At 38.6% G+C, this 18,411-nt stretch overlaps 1 long non-coding RNA gene across 1 annotated transcript; it reads right to left on the bottom strand.

Moving 5' to 3' along the window:
* Positions 1–7,148: 7,148 nt before the first annotated feature.
* LOC138065806 (uncharacterized) lies at positions 7,149–12,692 on the bottom strand. The gene is made up of 4 exons (XR_011138875.1): positions 12,092–12,692; positions 11,667–11,808; positions 8,056–8,134; positions 7,149–7,394 (listed from the first exon to the last, which is right to left on the bottom strand). It is a non-coding gene; the product is annotated as an uncharacterized lncRNA (long non-coding RNA).
* Positions 12,693–18,411: the final 5,719 nt, after the last annotated feature.

Genomic DNA, 18,411 nt, shown 5'->3' with positions numbered 1-18,411 from the left:
TTTATTCATCAGATCACTATTGACTGAAAAGGATTAGACACCCACTACACAAATAGATATCCATTTGCCTGCACCTATGTTGATACTGCAGATGCTGTAGGGAATATTAAATAGCACTAGATATTTATGTGTAGGCAACTGAATCAAGCTCCTAAATATACATGTCCGCAGCCTAGTGTTGCATCCCTCTAGAAGACCATATAAACTGAATGTGTAATTGCAATTAATAGCTAGCTGACATAGGTAACGCTTATTTTAGAATCCAGAAGATGATAACCATAAAGTAATGCAGTGAGGAAATTTGTCAGATTTACACGTTGTGTTCAAACATTGACTTCTTTGAAAGAAAGTACAATAGGAGTGAAAATAAAACTGTTTTACTGATAAAGGATAATTCTGTCAATAATGGTGTATCTGCATAGAGCAGATAACAGAAAGGCACAGTTAGGCATAATGGGGAAGTGAAAAGGAGTGCTGGACTAGGAGACTGAGATCTAGAGTCATCTTCACCTCTGCCATTGACTTGATCTTGGAAAAACCACTTATCTTACTTAATTTCTGTTCTTTTCCCTTTTCCTTCTGCCCTCTCTACAATCTTTAGTATTTAGACTGTAGTTCCATCTAGCAGGGAAACTCTTTCTACATGTATGCCTCACAAGCAAGAGGTCTTGGTGTTACCTTAAGTGTGTAGGTGATAATTGTATTTACGAGGTGATTCTGTTACGCTTTGGATATTGGCATTACATAAAGTCAAAATAAAAACTATTTCTGAAACCTATTACTAGCCTTTGCATATTAAACCCATTATAATGAACAACAAACAAAACACACATTTTACACCTCTTAGAAGTTATAGATTTTTTTGTTAGAAAAGAGTAAAAGCTTCATTCCACTTAGCTCACCTCTGTGGTGTTGACATAAAATATATCACCTTTAAAAATTAACGTCCTGTTATATTCTATCTTAAGAAGTTTGCTCAGAGGGACCTGCATAAAATGGAGATTAAAGAACACTGTTTTGGACAACATCCCATTGAATCTTACTCACGTCTTTATATTCTTTCTTTTGTTGTTTCCTATTCCAAGGCCACACACATGCGTAAAAAAAAAAAAAAAAAACAACCAAACAAAAGATGAGGAATAGGTGAGGAAATGTAAACTACTGTGCCAATGCATATAGCTACCAATTTTCCACGTTCTCCTTGTCCACTTGCAGAGTCAGCTTGACTTACCCTGTAATCATCTCCCAGCAGTGAGCCAGTGATTATAGCCACGGGGACCAGCTTCTCCTTCCCTTTTATGTAGAGCCATGAAAGCAGAAGGAAAAGACATGACAACAGCTGAAGAAAAAACAGCACCTCTGTGCAAGATTTACTCCGTTCTGGCCTTAAGCCTGCTGCTGGGTAAACAGCTATTCTCTGCTTCCCTTCCCCACTGCTCTCCCAACCAAATGGCCTTGTGGGTGCTAAGTACCTTCTTCTCAGTGTGATTAGAAGGCACTCAGCATCTGACAGGATTGAGCCTAGAAAGCATTTTATGATTGTAATTTTTAAAAGTTTTACAGAAAAATTGTGAACACCTACTCGCCAGACTTAGCAGAGTATTTTCGCAGAAAGACTAGCATTCTCTTTAAAATATTTCATGCAATTGCCACTTTCTTCTGCAGACAATATCTGATGTTCAAATCTTCTAGCTCCTCACTAGGAAGAACAAAAACTACTACCTCTTCATTGCTTAATAACACTATACATTTGTCAGTGCTGCAACACACTGGAGCACCGTGCTTCAAGTAACGTAAATAGCCATCAGATGGCCTTGCCTTCTGTAATTATTTTGTTAACAATAATTTTAATAGGCGTTGTCTTTTATTCTGAACAGGTACAAAAAGATGTAAATCAGTAGCAAGGCTGAGACTTGCTGTCTATCTGTTATCATAATTTAAAGATCATTTCATATTAGAAGACAATTTAGCAAACAGTAGTGAAGACTGTTAACAGGATAATTACCTATGACTGATAACATCTATTCTATTTCCTTTCCCTCTATTAAATAAAGCAAGATATAAAGCATAAATTCCCTTTATAAGAACTGCCATACTGACTCAGGTCAAAGGTCCAGATCAGGGTCCTGTCAGTAGCAGAGGCTAAGTTAGAGAAGTGCATAAGAAACAAGGCAAGTACAGAGCAATTCTTTCCTTGGTTATTGCATATGGTTAGTCATGCTCAGTGGTTTTGATTCTTCCAGATTTCTGTTTAATCCTCTCTGAACCTTTTTATACTTCGGACTCCAAACAACCTGTGATTGAAAATTTCAGTTTATGTAACCTTGAAGAAAAAAAGAAAAAGAGAGGAAAAAAAAAAAAGAGAGAGTATGGATAAGCAAGATCTAATGTGGTGATTAAATATGAAGTGTGACAGCCAGGGGAAAAACTGATAGCAAACAAGCTAAATATTATTCCTACAGTGCTATATACCAGAAACAGATTCATCTTACTGTTTTCTTATAGTATTTGCTTAAGATAGATGAGATTTCCCTCTTCCCACCACTCAAGACATAGAGCAATTTTGAATTAGAATTTACAGAAATAAATTGTGCCCTAATTCCATAAAAAAATATTGAGGATCTTTCAGAAATCAGATTCCAGCGTTGCACCACGACAATATGATCTTGCTCAAGAGCTGGGCTGCCTGGATATTCCCACTGACTTAATGAAGGATGTCAAAACTTCAGAATTCCCAGGGTATCTTCAGAGCGTGATGAATGGATGTGTGTTGGAATAATATGTAACTGATTTCCCCTACATATGCTATATTAGTTTAAGTGAATGAGAATGAATAAGTATGCTTGTGTCAAAACAAGGGAAGAAAAATTTGTGGACATTGACCAATATGAGGGTAATATTTCTTTATTATACTACTACTTTCCAAGGGAGCCACTTCCACATAAACTCTAAGATGCTAAGAAAGAGCTTGAAGGGCAGGCCAGAGGATGGTCACTTCCCATAGCATGTATCTCACCCAAGCCAGAATAATCCTTGTTGCTTATTAAATCACTGTCAGATATAGTTATTTTAAAATAAATTTTAAAAGGCAGAGGAGAGTAGGATTTAATAATGTTCTAATTTTCTAGTAAAAACAAATTTGGTTACGGAACTCACCTACCGATAAATGTAACCCATTTCTATATATGAAATAAGAAACATGTATTCTCAAAGCAGTGTTCAGGTTCAGTGAGAAATAGTGAGTTATATCTCATAGACGCATTTGGCACACAACAGGTTTGTATTTTGCCTATACATTTTGACAGATGTTTGTCATTTTAATGCTATACGTTTTGTATCGCTATCCAAATCATTTTACTTTTTGTGGCTCCATTTTTCCTTTCATGGTTCATTGCTGAGTGCCTAAAACAACAATGAGAATCTTTCAGTTCAGTTCAATGGAACTGTGCTTATCTATCATTCCCTGGTGGAGAAAGCTGGAGAAAATACAATAGAGTCTGTTCTATATCATTTTTATGTCTACAGTTCTTTAGTGGGTATACAGTGCTAGACAGAGGTGCTTAAAAACAGCACTGAAATCAAAATTTGTAGTCCTGAAAATCCCTGCCTGGCTTCTCAAAAACACTCCAAAGGGCCTGCTGACTTTTACTTTATGTAGTTCAAGCACCCAGAGTTCTGTTTCTTTATACGTTCAGGAGTTCTTCAGGTTTGGCAGTGCTGAGTTGGGATGAGATCTCTCTCCCACACTCAGGTAAGGATCCTAGAAAACAAGACTGCTGTGCAAAGAGCTCTCCTGTGTGAGACATAGCCAGGACATGCCTATTTGGACAGTACCCAATTATGGCAATGGATGAGTCTCTTTAAAAAATAACCGGAGAGGAAGCCTGGAGAGTGCCCCCTGTGGCACCGTTGGGCTCTGAGTGCTCTGGCAGCCCCGCTGCCGCCTCGGTCCCCAGCTCTCGCCCATGGACGCCCCAGCCCCACATGGCACCCGGGCATGTACTGAAATGTATAGTTGGAGCATTTAGTGACAGCAGGGTTCATTTTACTCTTCTTTCTGAGGAAGTTAAAATCTAGCGAGCGTAGTCCTCTGTTGCAATACAGTTTAAAACTATTGTGGCCAGAGCAATTCTTTCCACTTGTGAAAGCAGAAAACAGTGTAAGCTTGAAGGTAAGGTGAGATAAAGAGCCCAAAAAGGATTAACTCGAAATAAATGAATTGGGGACTTACTGGGGAGAAGAGAGTTGAACTTATTCCCCTGTTCTGAAGGTGATTTATGCATTTGGTGTTAAGGGACAAAGGTAACAGATATTCTTTGGTCTCCTCTCAAATGAGTAACTCCTGATTTCTCTTCTGTGTTGTTGAGCAGCTTTCGGAAGTCCTGAGCCTCCTTGATGAGGCTATTCATAGCATGGCTGTTGGGAGTATGAAAAAGTTTATACCTTTTCAGTCAGAGGAAAACTTTTTATCTGTTCTGCCACATTCAAGTAACTTCTAGAAGTAATTCTTTATGGTAAGGGAAGAGGGGAAGAGTCTCAAGAGAGCAATAGCAGCCCTTGTCTTGAAAAAGAAGTCTATACACTTTGGTGAATGAGAAGACATAGATGCCTGTCTTAAACACATCTGTAAGCGTCACGTGGTTCACGAAACATGCATTATGTTCAGATCCCTGAGCCCTGAGAAGCTCAGAGCCGCAGGGCTCCTCTTCGCCCGAGGATTTCCTCCCAGCCAGCCGCAGGTGAGTGCGCTGGCCTTGCGGAAACCCCCCTGCAGCAGCCAGACTAGTTTGAAATACACTATGAGACCCTTGTATGGGAGCCTTGTATGAGACCCAACTCTCGCATGTCCTCTGCTGGTATATGCAGCCTCTGTATCTACTAACATGGTTTTGTCTTCACTTTTGAGATGTAGATATTGCAGTGCTTAAAGCTGCAGTCAGTGTCTGAGCCCCTTTTGGGTTCTGTATCTTTACATCTCTGTTAATAAAGTAATGCCTGAGTGAATTATATATATAGGACCTTTATCTGCTATTACTCAAATAGCTGTGAATCCTAAGGAAAGCATTTGGAGTTGTTTTTACTTCAGTAATGGCAAAACTGAGGATATTGCTAATTTAGGCTCTTTCAACGATTAGATTTCATGGTGATGTTTCATGGGGATATTTCTTCAAGTTAGGGCCTTTGGCAAAACATTTAATTAAATCTTTTACAGATAAAGGAGCATGAGTAACTTCCTAGGCTGAGTTTTATTGAACATATACACACACACACACACACACACACACACACACACACACACACACACACACACACACACATATATATATATATATTGCTTGATCAATTTCTTTGATGGAGGGAGAAATACTTAAAGCAGGGAATGAGACACCAAGTATGGCAACTCTCATAATATCTCACCATGGGAAACTTCTTCAGAACAAAATGTTTTTTGCGTATAGGCCTCCAAGCAGTTTCTCTGATCCAGTTTCAGTTTTGGCTTGCTTTTAAGCAGGGACAAATGGCCTAGAAACAGATTCCTCCTGCATTTTACGAAAGATTACAAGGCCTGTCCGGTTTCTCTTTAAAAAACTTTCAACGTTAAATGCACGGATTGTTACAACCTGTGGAGCACATTCTCAAGGCTCCGGGGGTCCCGGGGGCAGCCCTCGCTGTCCCTGTCCTCCCCCCCCTCCCCTACCGGCCTCCCCCCCTCCCCAGCCCCGTCCCCAGCCCGGCCCCGGCCCGGGGCCGCCGCTCGCTGCCCCGCGACGCCGCAGCGGAGCCGCCTCCAGCCCCGACGCCGCCTCCAGCCCCGGCCCCGGCCCCGGCCCCGGCCCCCCCCCCCGACCCCCACCTCGGCCCCGGCCCCGCGGCGTGCCCGACGCCCCCGACCCGGGGCGGGGGCCGCCCCCGGGGCCCTGAGCCCTCGGGGCAGGGGGATGGAGCCCGGCGGCCCCTCCTCGACTTACTCCCGACACCGGTGCCGGCCCCGGGGAACCCTGGCCCCCATTTAGCTACTGTAATCTCAAAGCCTTGAGACAGTATCTTGCAAAAAGAGAGGCTATCCTAGAAATATTTGCTAATTTATAATAATGCGGTTTAGGTTTGAGACTGCCAGCCCCCTCTGTATCTACTACATACAGATTAAACTGTATGCGTAAGAACAATTCGGCAATTTCTCAGTTGTCTGAAACTTGCCTGCGCTGGATTACCGTTCTCTTCCAAGAAGCACAGGTGAATAAAGTTGCACTTTAAAGCACAAAATTAAAGACAACCAGAATGAGTGGCATGCATTAAATCATGACAATGCTTTGCGGTTCCCAGGCTGTAATGCACTTTGTAGTAGGAAATTAATCAAATTTCCAATGCAGTGGGGAATGCCAACGCAAAGCGTAAGCAGAGAAATGACCTGTGTGAGTACCTGGTCTGCTTCCCTATCACTGCAATATCATTCCCAGGAACATATTTTATGCATACTGTTTCCAGACTGAGACAATATCTAATATCCAAATTTACCAATATTTTAAATAATGGGAGCTTTGCCCCCCCAGGCAATAATTGAGCTTAAGTGGCCCTCATTATAAATTTTTAACCATTAGACTGAGTTCTATTTTCCCCACATTACTATTAAAGTGGAAAAGGCCTTTTTGCGTGAGAAATAACATCTTAAATGAACTATAAAATTGCTTGGCTTCTATTTTTACAGAACTGGGCTGGACAGGACACTGAAGAAGTCAGCATGAACTAAAGCTTAGACTAGATTTTATAATCAGTCTGGTTCATCAGAAATTCAATATGCAACCACTGTGCACAATTTGTCAGATGCATTTTTTCAAACTTAAGTGCATATTCATAAGCTGCAACATGTTTTAATACCTTGAGAAGTGAAATCTGTAAGTTTAAAAGAGTATCCGTGAGGTAAGGTTGGATTTGGATAATCTCTATTTTTGGTAGTACATTAGAGAAACAGTATATTGACTTCAAATGTTCACATGGAGTTTGCAATGTCTATTAGAAAAATGCTTTTTGTTTGTAAGCTGGGCACATTTAATATGGTATCACTGAAATACAATAAAAAGCCACAATGCATTTTATAGTCACTTTTCAGAGTAGAACCACATGTTAAGCATTTATATGACAGTCTGCAATAGTTCCTGGCCTGAAAGTGTTTATTAGTTACAACTGGTTTGATTCTGATTTCCTTGCATGTTGTGTAGTCATTTACACCTGTACAATGATCTATTTCACTTCATGTTATGTATTTTTTATGAGGTTTTGGCAGCACACAGGGGTCAATTGAGCAATACTTTACTTTCAGTCTCTGCATGGTGTGCAGTCAGCTTAAAGGTCTTTTACCACTCCTCTTCATAAACTCCTGAAGGAAAGGGCTGTAACTAGAGAAAAGAGGGCTTGATTACAATATTGAAATATGTAAGACAAGTGAAAACTAGACGCATTGAATGAAAGGACAGGTCTTTCACAGATCTTCCCATTGCATTTTTCTGCCACTTATATGTCCTTCAGGACTCTAGATTCCATTTCATTTGAGGTACATGAGGTCATAAGTGAGGTGAGGACTTGTCTTCACTCCTACAATGTAGCTAAGGGCAGAAGATCATCCCCATATGGGAACACATTGTGTGCTATTTCTGTATTAAGCCAGTAAAGTACCCTTGTAAAGAGTCTGACCTAATTTTCCTTCAGTCACACCGATATTTTTATTTTTTCTTCCTTTCTTGCCATCTTTTAAACATCTCAGGGCATTTTTTTGGTGTCTCTAGCTCCAAGGATTATTTGCAAGCCTAGAGATATAACACAGAATCTGTGTTCATATTTTATGTTTGAAAAGTTTTTATATTGTCATTAAAATTACCTGATCTACACTTATTTTATTTTTGATATTTATAACACTGAGACTATCAAATGCATCTGGTACCTTGTAAAACACAAAAAAAGGGAATCTCACAGATGACAAATAGACCACTCACCAGCATTGCTATGACAATCAATGATTTATTTTTCAAAGCAAAATACTTCAGCTCAGCACAAACTCACCAGGCAGGCTGCTGGAACTGCTGACTGTGCAAGCTAGTTTGCCACCCTTAATTTTAACTGGAACTGAATCAACTTTTCCCTAAGGAAAAGAAAAAAAAAAGAAAGAAAAAAAGAAAAAAAAAACATTAGCTGCTTTCCCAGAAGGGCAGAAGGGAAATGGGGAGAAACAAAAGGTTTAAAACTTTTCATCTGAATGGATGAACTATTATGTATGTATTGTTTACACACACATAAATGCTGGAGCATTTTTGCATCTTAACAGTGAGTCATTGTTGGAGACACTTGGGAAAAGGATAGGTTTTAACACAGCGTAGATTGTCACTCCTTCTTCCAGAGTTTCTCTCTCACTGCAGGACACAGGACTGTGTTAATTTTGATGTGAATAAAGTTCCTAACCCTCTCACATCCATTCATTGAGGTTGAATCATCTCTGCTTACACAGAAAAGCTCATATTGAGAGTAAAGGACTACTGAACTGGAATTGTCTTTGTTTTAGGAAGAAGTCATTCCCTGAACAAAGGGGGAGCACTGGAAAGAGAGAACAAAGCTGAAGACCATAACAATCCCTGAAGAAAAAGCTTTTAATCTAAAAATCACTGGAACAAATCCTTAGTAGTACCAGATTTGGGCCACATTGTCCAACGGTAAAATGGAATTTCATTCTGATTTGTACTAAATGACAAAAAAGTAGAAAAAGTCACAGTGCTTTCTAAGATGAGGGAAGTTAACATTCACTAAAAGTACAAGAGTTCTCCATCCTCTGCCAAGTGGAATATTTATTTTATTTGTGCTCATTTTATACTGAGAGATTTACGTCCTCCTCCCACCCCCTGCCGCCTGTAGGTGATGATAAAAATATTAATTTTCAATTACATAGAAAATAAATGTAGCCTGAAAGGTATACATAAGCAGTTCGTAATATAAACATATCATGCACTACATGGTGTCCATTTCTTTTGGATCTGTTGCAGCATCTTCCACAGCCTGTCTAATCTCCTGAAAGTCACAGCCTCTTTTCATAGAAAGCAAAAAAAAAATTAATGGCCTTATTGGAAAACAGTTTTCCAGTAATCTGATAAAAAATAACTGTATTAGATTACCTCATAGTTCCAGACAATGAAGACACAGGATAATCATAAAATCTTCTGTAACTTCCAGCCCTCTTTACATACAAAAGTGGAGAATAATGTTTGATACACAGAACAGTTCTGTCTCTAGAACTGAGACTCTAGTTTTGACTCTTGGCCGCTGTCTCGTGACCGTTTACATCTACACAAATATTATGTATAAAATTCTATTTGCATCACTGAGTGCTTTTTACCTCAGGAGTGAAATGAAACTGAGATTGTCTGTAATGCTATTTCTCTTTTAATTTATGCATGTGTGTCTTCTGGATTAAGAACCTTGTAACTGAGCCAAAGAATTTGGGGAAGGAGGAGTCTCTGTAGTATTTACAGGAAAGCAGCAGCAATCTCTCAAAACATTGTGACAGAGGAGGCCAGAGCTGGAGGGAGACCTGCATTGTGAAATAATGCAAGAGGTGTACGTGATGAAATGATTGCAAGAGGTGATGGGCTGCAAGGAACAGAAACATCAAGACTCTTTCCAGCCAGAGTAAATCAATGAACTAAATCAAAAGGGAAGGTCCTGATCCACAACATGGCAGTGGCTGGTAAACTCAATATATTTTTCCTTATGCGGTGGATCAGGTCATCAAGTTTGCATGCATGTGTAACTCTCTGCTAGACTTAGAACGGTCCAGGCATTCCTCCGTGGTACTTGCGTGGTATAAATGCAAAGCAGTTCACAGGTAGAGACAAAAAAACCTGTCAGTTAGTCCCTGACACTCAGAATGGGGTTAAGATGAAATACATTGATTTAAGTTGTGGTAACTCCACAAAGACTCAGGCTGAGCTTTCAACTCCCATTGCTGGTGGCACTGTACTATCAAGTGTATGTTGAAACATACATATTAGAGGGTGCTATAGACACTAGAAATTGTTTATAGTGCCCCAAGGCTCCTTGTTTGGACCACTCTCACAGATTTTATTTGCATGAAACCTAAGGTACCAAGCATGAACTCTGAATTGCATCTAAGTCACATCAAGCTGGAGTCGAGACGGGTGCAGCTGTACAGCTAAATCAAGACCTGAAAAGCACCCAGATGCAGCTCAGAGATGTGTCATTTTCTGGGCTGAAGGTCATAGCAAATAACTGTTCAGCAGTTAGCTTCACAGTCATATTTTAGTCAAAACTACTATCTGATGGGGTGTAGTAACTTGTAGAACAGCAGATGCAGGTAATCATCTTTTGGTCTGAGGAATGAGTATTTTGCATCTTTGCCATGAACTGAATGCTTTGTACTCCAACGTTAGTTTTGTATGCACTTCTATCCTCAAGACAAAGGCTGTCTTTTATTGATCTGTCTTCTGAGAAAAGTAGAATTTGTTTGCAGAAACTTATGCAGAAAAATGTAAATTTTTCCCACGGTGCTAATTCTTAAAATAATAAAGGCAATGAAACTATAGTTATTGGTGTTATGGCTATGCTCAATTTACAAGCCATGGAGAAGTTTTGATAATGCTTATGTAAAACACTAATTTTGCTTTCAGCTTCCACACTCCAAATGTATTAAATCAATGCCATTAATGAATGCTATTAAATCAATGCAATCTTTGTTTATTCAAGTAAAAAATATAATGCAAGTATGGAGAAATTCTTCCCAAATAATAAATTTTGATCTTACTCATCCTAAAATGTTTATACAGTAATTCGTTTCCAATATTGGCAACAAGAACAATATTTTAGGGTAATAAAATATTTCTGAACACAGACTATGAAACTGATTATACTTGGGTGTTGCTGTTTGATTTCTAGTTGCTGTTTGAGTAGCCAACAGAGGATCAAATCACTCTGTCATGGCCCCTTGGTGTTGAAAGGTCAGCAAGAAACTCTGTCTGCTTTGCATCTGGTGGGCTAGATGTTGCATGAAGACTGTTGAGGATAATTTTTATGCACCTTAGGAAAGAATAAATAGCGAGACAGTATATACAGCACGGGGCTTACTGATTAGCCCTACAAAAACATTTAAACAGACAACTTGTAGCATCTTTGCCATGAGACATTAGCACTACACCCAAATGCTTGCATTAAACTATATTCACACACCACCAGCAGTGCATTCTTTCTCTTCCATGTACTTTCTGCCAAGCTGTAACTACTGGTGTCTTCCTGGAAGTTTGGTGAACAATACTGTGCTGGGCTTCCCAGAAAAACTGGGAAAATCTTTGCCCATCACTAAACCGAAAAAGCTAAATTGTTCTCACAAATTATCTTCTTCTAAAACTGCAAGGCAAGTCTAGACTTCCTTATAATAGTGGTAGTAACAATGGAGACAAAAAGGATTGACATGTTGTCTGCCAGGAACAGATGATAGCTCCGGTCCTCATGTCTGCACCTTGCTCCTGGACTGCCTAATGCAGTCCATGCAGACAATCTACGCTGTGTTAATGCACTAGCGACTGTTTGAAATTCAAGATAGATTTTCTGTTACAGCTGGACCAAGCATCTTATTCAACTTTGCTAAAGGAAACTTTAACATTGAAACATACCAAGGGAGTGTATTTGGACTCAAGTGAGTGAGACAGCTGTTTCCAGCCACATGCTCCTTCCATCATCCAGCTGCTCCTGGACTGTACTCCTCACAGCTGCTCCCAAATTTGTTCTCATTGCATCTAGACCAGGAAACTGATACTTATCAGTGAAAAGAAAAGGGAACAAAAGCAAGATTATTGTTGCAGCAAGCATGGGTTTTTAATTACAGCACTTCATAATGCCATATTTATTTGAACTAGGTGGGAAACTTTTTTTGTGTGTTGTTGTGAAAGCTTTCAGGAGTTGAAAACTTCTTCATGGTCTACATTTCAAAGAGTCTAAGGTTCTCTGAGGTTTTCTGCTTGAAAACACAGTGAAGGCTCACCTCCGAATAAGGAACAGCTTAGTGATAGAGACGAGCTTTGAGGGAAAGAACACTCACTTTTGCCATGTAGTAACTTGGCCATCAAATTTTAGTAATTTGGGATAGTTAGCTCCTCTTCTTTCTGTTGTGGCCAGAATAGTACAGTCTCCTAAGAGGAGGAAGATCCAGCATTATTAAAAGAAATACAGATGAATAAAACACAAAAGGAAAAGTGTGGCAATTATGTCAAAGACAAAACTTACGGGAGGTCCATACTGCTTTAATTTCAGCTTTATAACCAACAGGGATGGAAAAGGAATACTGATATGACAAATGGGTGAAGTGTATTGGTGCAATGTCAAATTTCTAAGAAATGTAAACAAAAGGCAGTCCGTGGTCACAGAAGAATGCCAAGCACCAATAACTTCTAAAACAGCATCATGATGGCTCTCTCATAGCTCTCGCTATGCAGTTTTCACATGCAATACAGGAAAAGGCAAGTCAGTCTCTTTTTTTAAGAACTGTATTCAAGGAAAGGGAATGTTAGCTTTTAGAAGAAAACAAAGAAACAGACCTTCCCTCACTAGTGCTGATATCCAATGTGCAATCTCCACTATATACTCATATGATATCAAAAGCTGATCCTTGCAATTTTTTTGCAATCAAGAGTCTTCAGTGAAGTAAATGAAGTATATATAATATATATTTCCTTCAAAACACTGAACCGCACATTTGTTAAACCACATCACAAGGGGGAGGAAAACAGCTATCGGTTTAGTATCTATGAGCACAGATAAAGATTCCTTAAATAAATTATGCTAGATGTGAGTGCTTTCTTTTGCAGTTCTGTCAGCAATATTGGCATTCTATTCTTGCTGTCTAAGACAATTTGGCTTTCATATTTTTTAAAACTAATTTACTTCACTCTCCCTATCAATCAATGTAGGGTGAACAGTGAAAACATCTGTAGGATTTAAGCAGGGATACATTCATACCATTTTAATTTGTATTGTTTTTCCGTGAAAAAGGAATGAAGGGAGGGAGGACAAGAGAACGGGTGGAAGGCAAGAAGAAAGGAAGGGGGGAAGGGAAGAAGGAATGGAGAAAGAGAGAGGGAGGAAGGGCTGAATAGGTCATAACGCTGGAAGAAAAAACATCTCCCTGAGTAGAGTTAATGGGTGAGTAACCATCTTTTTCTCCACCAGTTCTTAATGCTCTTACCCAATGTTTGTCAAGTACAGAAAGAGCTTTGTGAATTTAGGTCTAGTATTGAGTATATCTGCCAAGAGAAAAGAACTGTTTTGAAAACCTAGAATGAAGCTTTGATCAATCAAAAAATATTACATGAATAGTTTGTGTTTCAGCAAAAACTAATCAGTAATTCATTCTAAGCTCATTGCCAATAGTTGCATTTTTATGTCAAGAAATGGTAACCCAATCTCCCCCCATTGAAATCAATCTTAACCACATGTGCGTTATAAAAGCACAATTGTGTTTCTCATGCAGATGAAAACTTTGGCTAAAATGGCAGTCTAACATCGTACAGAGGATATAAACAATAGCAAAAAGAGTGAATGAGTATGAGAATTTAAGTATGAATTTGTATCCTAAATATCAGTTAGCCTCACAGGTTCTCTGGCAGACTTTGGATTCCTGAAGTGTTTGAAGATTCATTATAATTTTTTATTCCTTTTGCTAGTTGTTCATTCAGATCTTTTTTCTGGCCTAGTTTATTGTATTTTTATATTTCATCTAGCCAAGTTTATGATCCTTTCTATTTTCTATAATTTGATAGGACTTCAGCTTCCTAAAAAATGATATTTTCTTCTAATAACCTTCTTTGTTTACCCTGCTGTTTAGCCATGCTAGCTGCCTTTTTGCTCTTTCTCAGGACTGTATCAGTTTGTATATTTTGGCCTCCTGCTTCCAGTATGGTATCCTTAATTTTGTCAGTATACCTTGTAAAGATTTAATTCTCTCAGCTGCATTTTTTAGCCTCTTTTTACAAGTTATCTCATTTTTATATCATTCACTTTCCAAATGTTGACCATAACTTCAATAATATTTTTGAGCCTTTTAGGGCCTACAGGATTGTTGAATCTATGTTTTGGTTGCTGTTATACAGCGACCTTTTCAGCTGCAAGACTTTGAATCAGATCTGAGTGCTACGGAAAACGATGAATGTTGGCCATCCATGCAATTTCCAAACCATGTGCTGTTCTGCATCTACCATTTTTATTCTCCTGCTCGCTTTAAAGCATACTGATGACCCTCTTGATTTTAAGTACCAGTAGTTTGTTTCCATTATGGTTCAGGTACAGCCTATTCTTTCTGCACAAACAGAAATTTAATCCAGAAATTTTGTTAATGCCTAAAAATTGGCCAAATGTGGCTGAAATGGACCGTTAAATTAAAAGTATAAACAATAATAAGGAATAAGGAACGATACACAGACACATGTATATACTAATCATACAAGCCTTACTTCCAAAAGTAAAAAAGGCTGATCAAAAAGGTTAAAATGCAGACTTTGATAGATAAACCAAATAGTGATCTATTTTTCTGTCTTCTGTGAGGAAGAAAGCTTAGCTATTTTTAAACCTTGTTTCCGTATCAGTTTGCCAAATGCTATGATTGCTTACGCAAAAGAGATGGAATAAGGTATAAAATACTACAAAATAGTCTAGTCCTGCCTAGTTCCATAATGTTCTTGTAGTTTCCTGCAGGCTTTTTGAGAGGTTCAGTGTCATACTGTGGCAGTCTTCACTGCATATGACGTGCATGGATACGCACATACACGCACACCTAGCACTCATACACAGTGAATGATTACAAAATTTCTTAGCATGCCTTTCTTACACTATTTCATGCAAGAATTCGAATCTCCTTATGCATAATTAAAAATGAAAATAACACCTTTTGAATATTCAGAATGAGAGTAAATAACATCCTTTTTTGAGAGAAAATTGTTTGAAAACAATTTGTCAAATTATTTGTGATTAGCCCTTGAAAGGCATCTTAAATAAAAGTCAAGACCTATTGGTATCCTATAAGATTTATCCCGTTGAAACTGTTACTCAGCAATCGTGTTTACAGGAGTGATGTGTGCTTCACAGAGAACTTGCACTGAGAAATCTGACCATTCACCACTGGATGAACACAATTAATGGGACTGTTACACAGTGTATGAGATATAGAAGTATCTTGCCTGTGTTCACCATTTTTCGTATTTGATTAATCTTATTTAAAATTGCCAGATGATCTATTCATGATTTTCCTGTTGATTTCTGATGGAGCTGACTTGCATCATAGTCAGCTCTCCGAAATGACACCGTGTATTGGATATTTTCTGATGGCTTTCACTGTGGAAAATTAACAGCAGAAATTAAAAAATACTTTGATGCTACTAACAGCATTTCATTCTTCAGTTGCAGAACAAATGATCTGCATTTGTGTTGTACGTTCTCAATGGCTGCTGAGAAGTTATTCGGTTCCTGATGTTCTTTTGCATTTTGATGATGTGAAAGATCTTGCAGTTGTTGAAGCTTGCAAACATAGAAGGCATATTGCCAACCACATTCTTAATACAGTCAGAATAGATGAAAATCCCCTATTTTTACAGAAATGAGATAGTACTTTGTAAGTTTCCAGGCTAGCATGAAAATCGAGATACTGAAAGGGAAAACAGTCTCACTAAGTCTGTGTGGCTTGCAAATTATCTAAGTGGAATTGTTTTCACTGTTCAAATAAGGATCCCTCTAAATACTTTCTGAAACTAAATTAGCTATATTAGATTATGAAACTAAATTAACTTTATTAGAGAAAGGGAAAAACTTAAATTGTTTAATTCTGCCTTTGAGTATTCAGGCATGTAGGAAAATGTTTTAAACTTTAAATAACTTAAGTTCATATCATCTGGTCATGAACTGTCACTAAACACAAAAGACTTCATTCTTCAGGGTGTGCAGTATCTTAGTAACAAATATGATTACAAAGTGTATTCATAATAGCACAACAGAGATGGTAATAATAGAAAGAATGTGGATATGAATATGATTTTAAATATATATCTAAGTTGATTGAGAGGCATAATGGGTGATTATATTTTCTCTTTCTCTTTCTGCAGACATAGTAGGTGTCTGTGAAAGTATGGGTGTCTGTTTGTGAAAGTATGGCACAAGAAAAATGGAAATACTGTAGAACATCCCCTCCCCTCATAGACATACACGTTTGCATCATATTCTGACTCTCTCCACTCCTCCAGTAATACTGAACTATGAAGGAAAACTCCAAGACGTCTGTGGAGGGCAAAGAGAAATGCCTTCATATGCTTATTAGTTGCTGAGACAGTCTTCCTAGCAAGCAGTACCTGTAAGTGAAGACCACACAAACAGAGTCTTGTGAGTTGAAAAACCAAAGACCACTTGGATCTGATGACAGTTACACAGAAAACCTAAAGATAACAGAAAGCACATATTATTTTTGCATGCAGTGAAAACCTTATGGAGCATCCGTATTGTTACTTGCTTTCTTTTCATTAATGTACTGTGGTACCAAACTTAGCTTGCTATTGTGTTTGAAATAACAACTCCAAGCAGCTTCTTATTGTTGTATTATCCAAACAGAGAATACTAATATGAGCATCTATGAATTTCTAATGATGTTCACTGGATTGTTTTGCACATTGTTTAAATAAAGATTAGAGAACAGTAGTGAATTCTAAAATTAAGGGCTTTGGCTTCAACGTTTCCAAAGAGAGGACAACCAACCACTGCTGGAGATGGAGCTAATGGCTCAAGCCAAGCATCTGAGTAGCTTGATGGAACCTTTCCCAGAAATGGGGTCAGTAAATGTTGACCGGGAATTAGGGTCTGTTTACCAGTCTTCTTTTACTACAAGGAGTAAGCTTCTTTTTTTCTTTATTCATATTTGTGTCTGTTATTCACTGAAGTTGCAGCCTTTGTGCCATGTGTCACAAGTTCAAGAATGGCTTTCATATGCGTGTGTAAATCAGCACCAAACAAAAGAAAAAAAGAAAAATTAAAGCATTTTGGAGAAAGTAACTAATAGATAGATAGTAAAAGTCGAAATGGAGAAAATGAATACTTTTTAACATAAGAAAAATCAAGCAGAGGTATAAAATCATGTTTTAGTGCAAGCTAACCATGAAGATGAAAACTGGTTGGAGACTAGTTTGTCACACACATACAAAAAAACCATACTGACATAGTTGCATGCTTCTGACAAAGAGATAATAAGCACACTTTATTTATTTGACATCTGTGCTGGCCAAAGTATATGCCACAGCAACAGTTTAATAAGGAAGTGGCGACTCAGTGGAATCTCATTCTGGAATGCCATAAAAAGTTCAGAGAAGAAGAAATTCTCTTCTTTGCTCTGGAATTTCAACAAGAACATAAAAACCTGTTATAAAACTGTCCTTATTGGGCTTCATCATTGTTTTGGAAAATTCTGATAATTGGTACAGAAGTAGTCAAAAGTGTGATTCTACTGAAATTATTTGGTCCAAATGCCCTACAGAGAACATAACCTAAGTGCCATATTCCTTGCCAAAGGAAAATTTATTCTGCAACTTTTTTTGCAATTGCAGCTGCCCCAGACAAAATCAGGGCAACTCAATGTTGGTACTATGTCCATGGCAGTGCAGAACTTACTGCAAAAAAGGCAACTGCTGGAGTAGGAAGCTCATGAAATCTCCAGGGTGCACACAATCCCCACATCACTTAACGGAAAGACAGCTTATGTGACTAGCCTGCGTACCACAGAGACCACAATATGGACCCGCTGCGGTTTCTGTAAAGTTTAAAGAACTTACCACTGTGCTTTACACAGTGTTACAATGCTTCCCATTCCTCCTCTGTATGTACTGTAGCACACATTACCTAAAAATTAGGCAGCTAATCTAAGCCCCCCTCACAGACGCTTCAGTGGAGGAAGGCTGATAGTTCCAGAAAGTAATCTATCCATACTAAAATAGCTAGGATGAGTTGTGCTGTAGATGCACCTCAGTATTCACTACAGAATTCACTTATGTGAATATAGCCAAGACTAGAGCAAGGAGCGAGCTCAAGTCCTAGCAAGTCCCCTGAAACAGCTCTTTCCATGCAACATCCCTTAGCTCAGGCCTGGCAGCTATACAGTTTTACAGGAACTCGAGAGGTTTACAGGCTGCCTGAGATGATGATCTGGCAGTAACAGTTTAGGAAGTGACATCTTTGCAAAGGGTTGATATGACACACAGAAGTAACCACAATGCAATTAAATGCACTTTGGGTTCATGCTCAGGCACAGCACAGGCCTTGTCTACTCCTTTGGAACTCCTTGAAGGACCCATGAGCATAGTCTTGAATTCACACAAGGAAATATGGATTCAAATG

Source organism: Struthio camelus, chromosome 1 (assembly GCF_040807025.1).
Source record: "Struthio camelus isolate bStrCam1 chromosome 1, bStrCam1.hap1, whole genome shotgun sequence".
In the NCBI taxonomy this organism is placed as follows: domain Eukaryota; kingdom Metazoa; phylum Chordata; class Aves; order Struthioniformes; family Struthionidae; genus Struthio; species Struthio camelus.
This window is presented reverse-complemented; position numbering and strand designations above follow the sequence as displayed.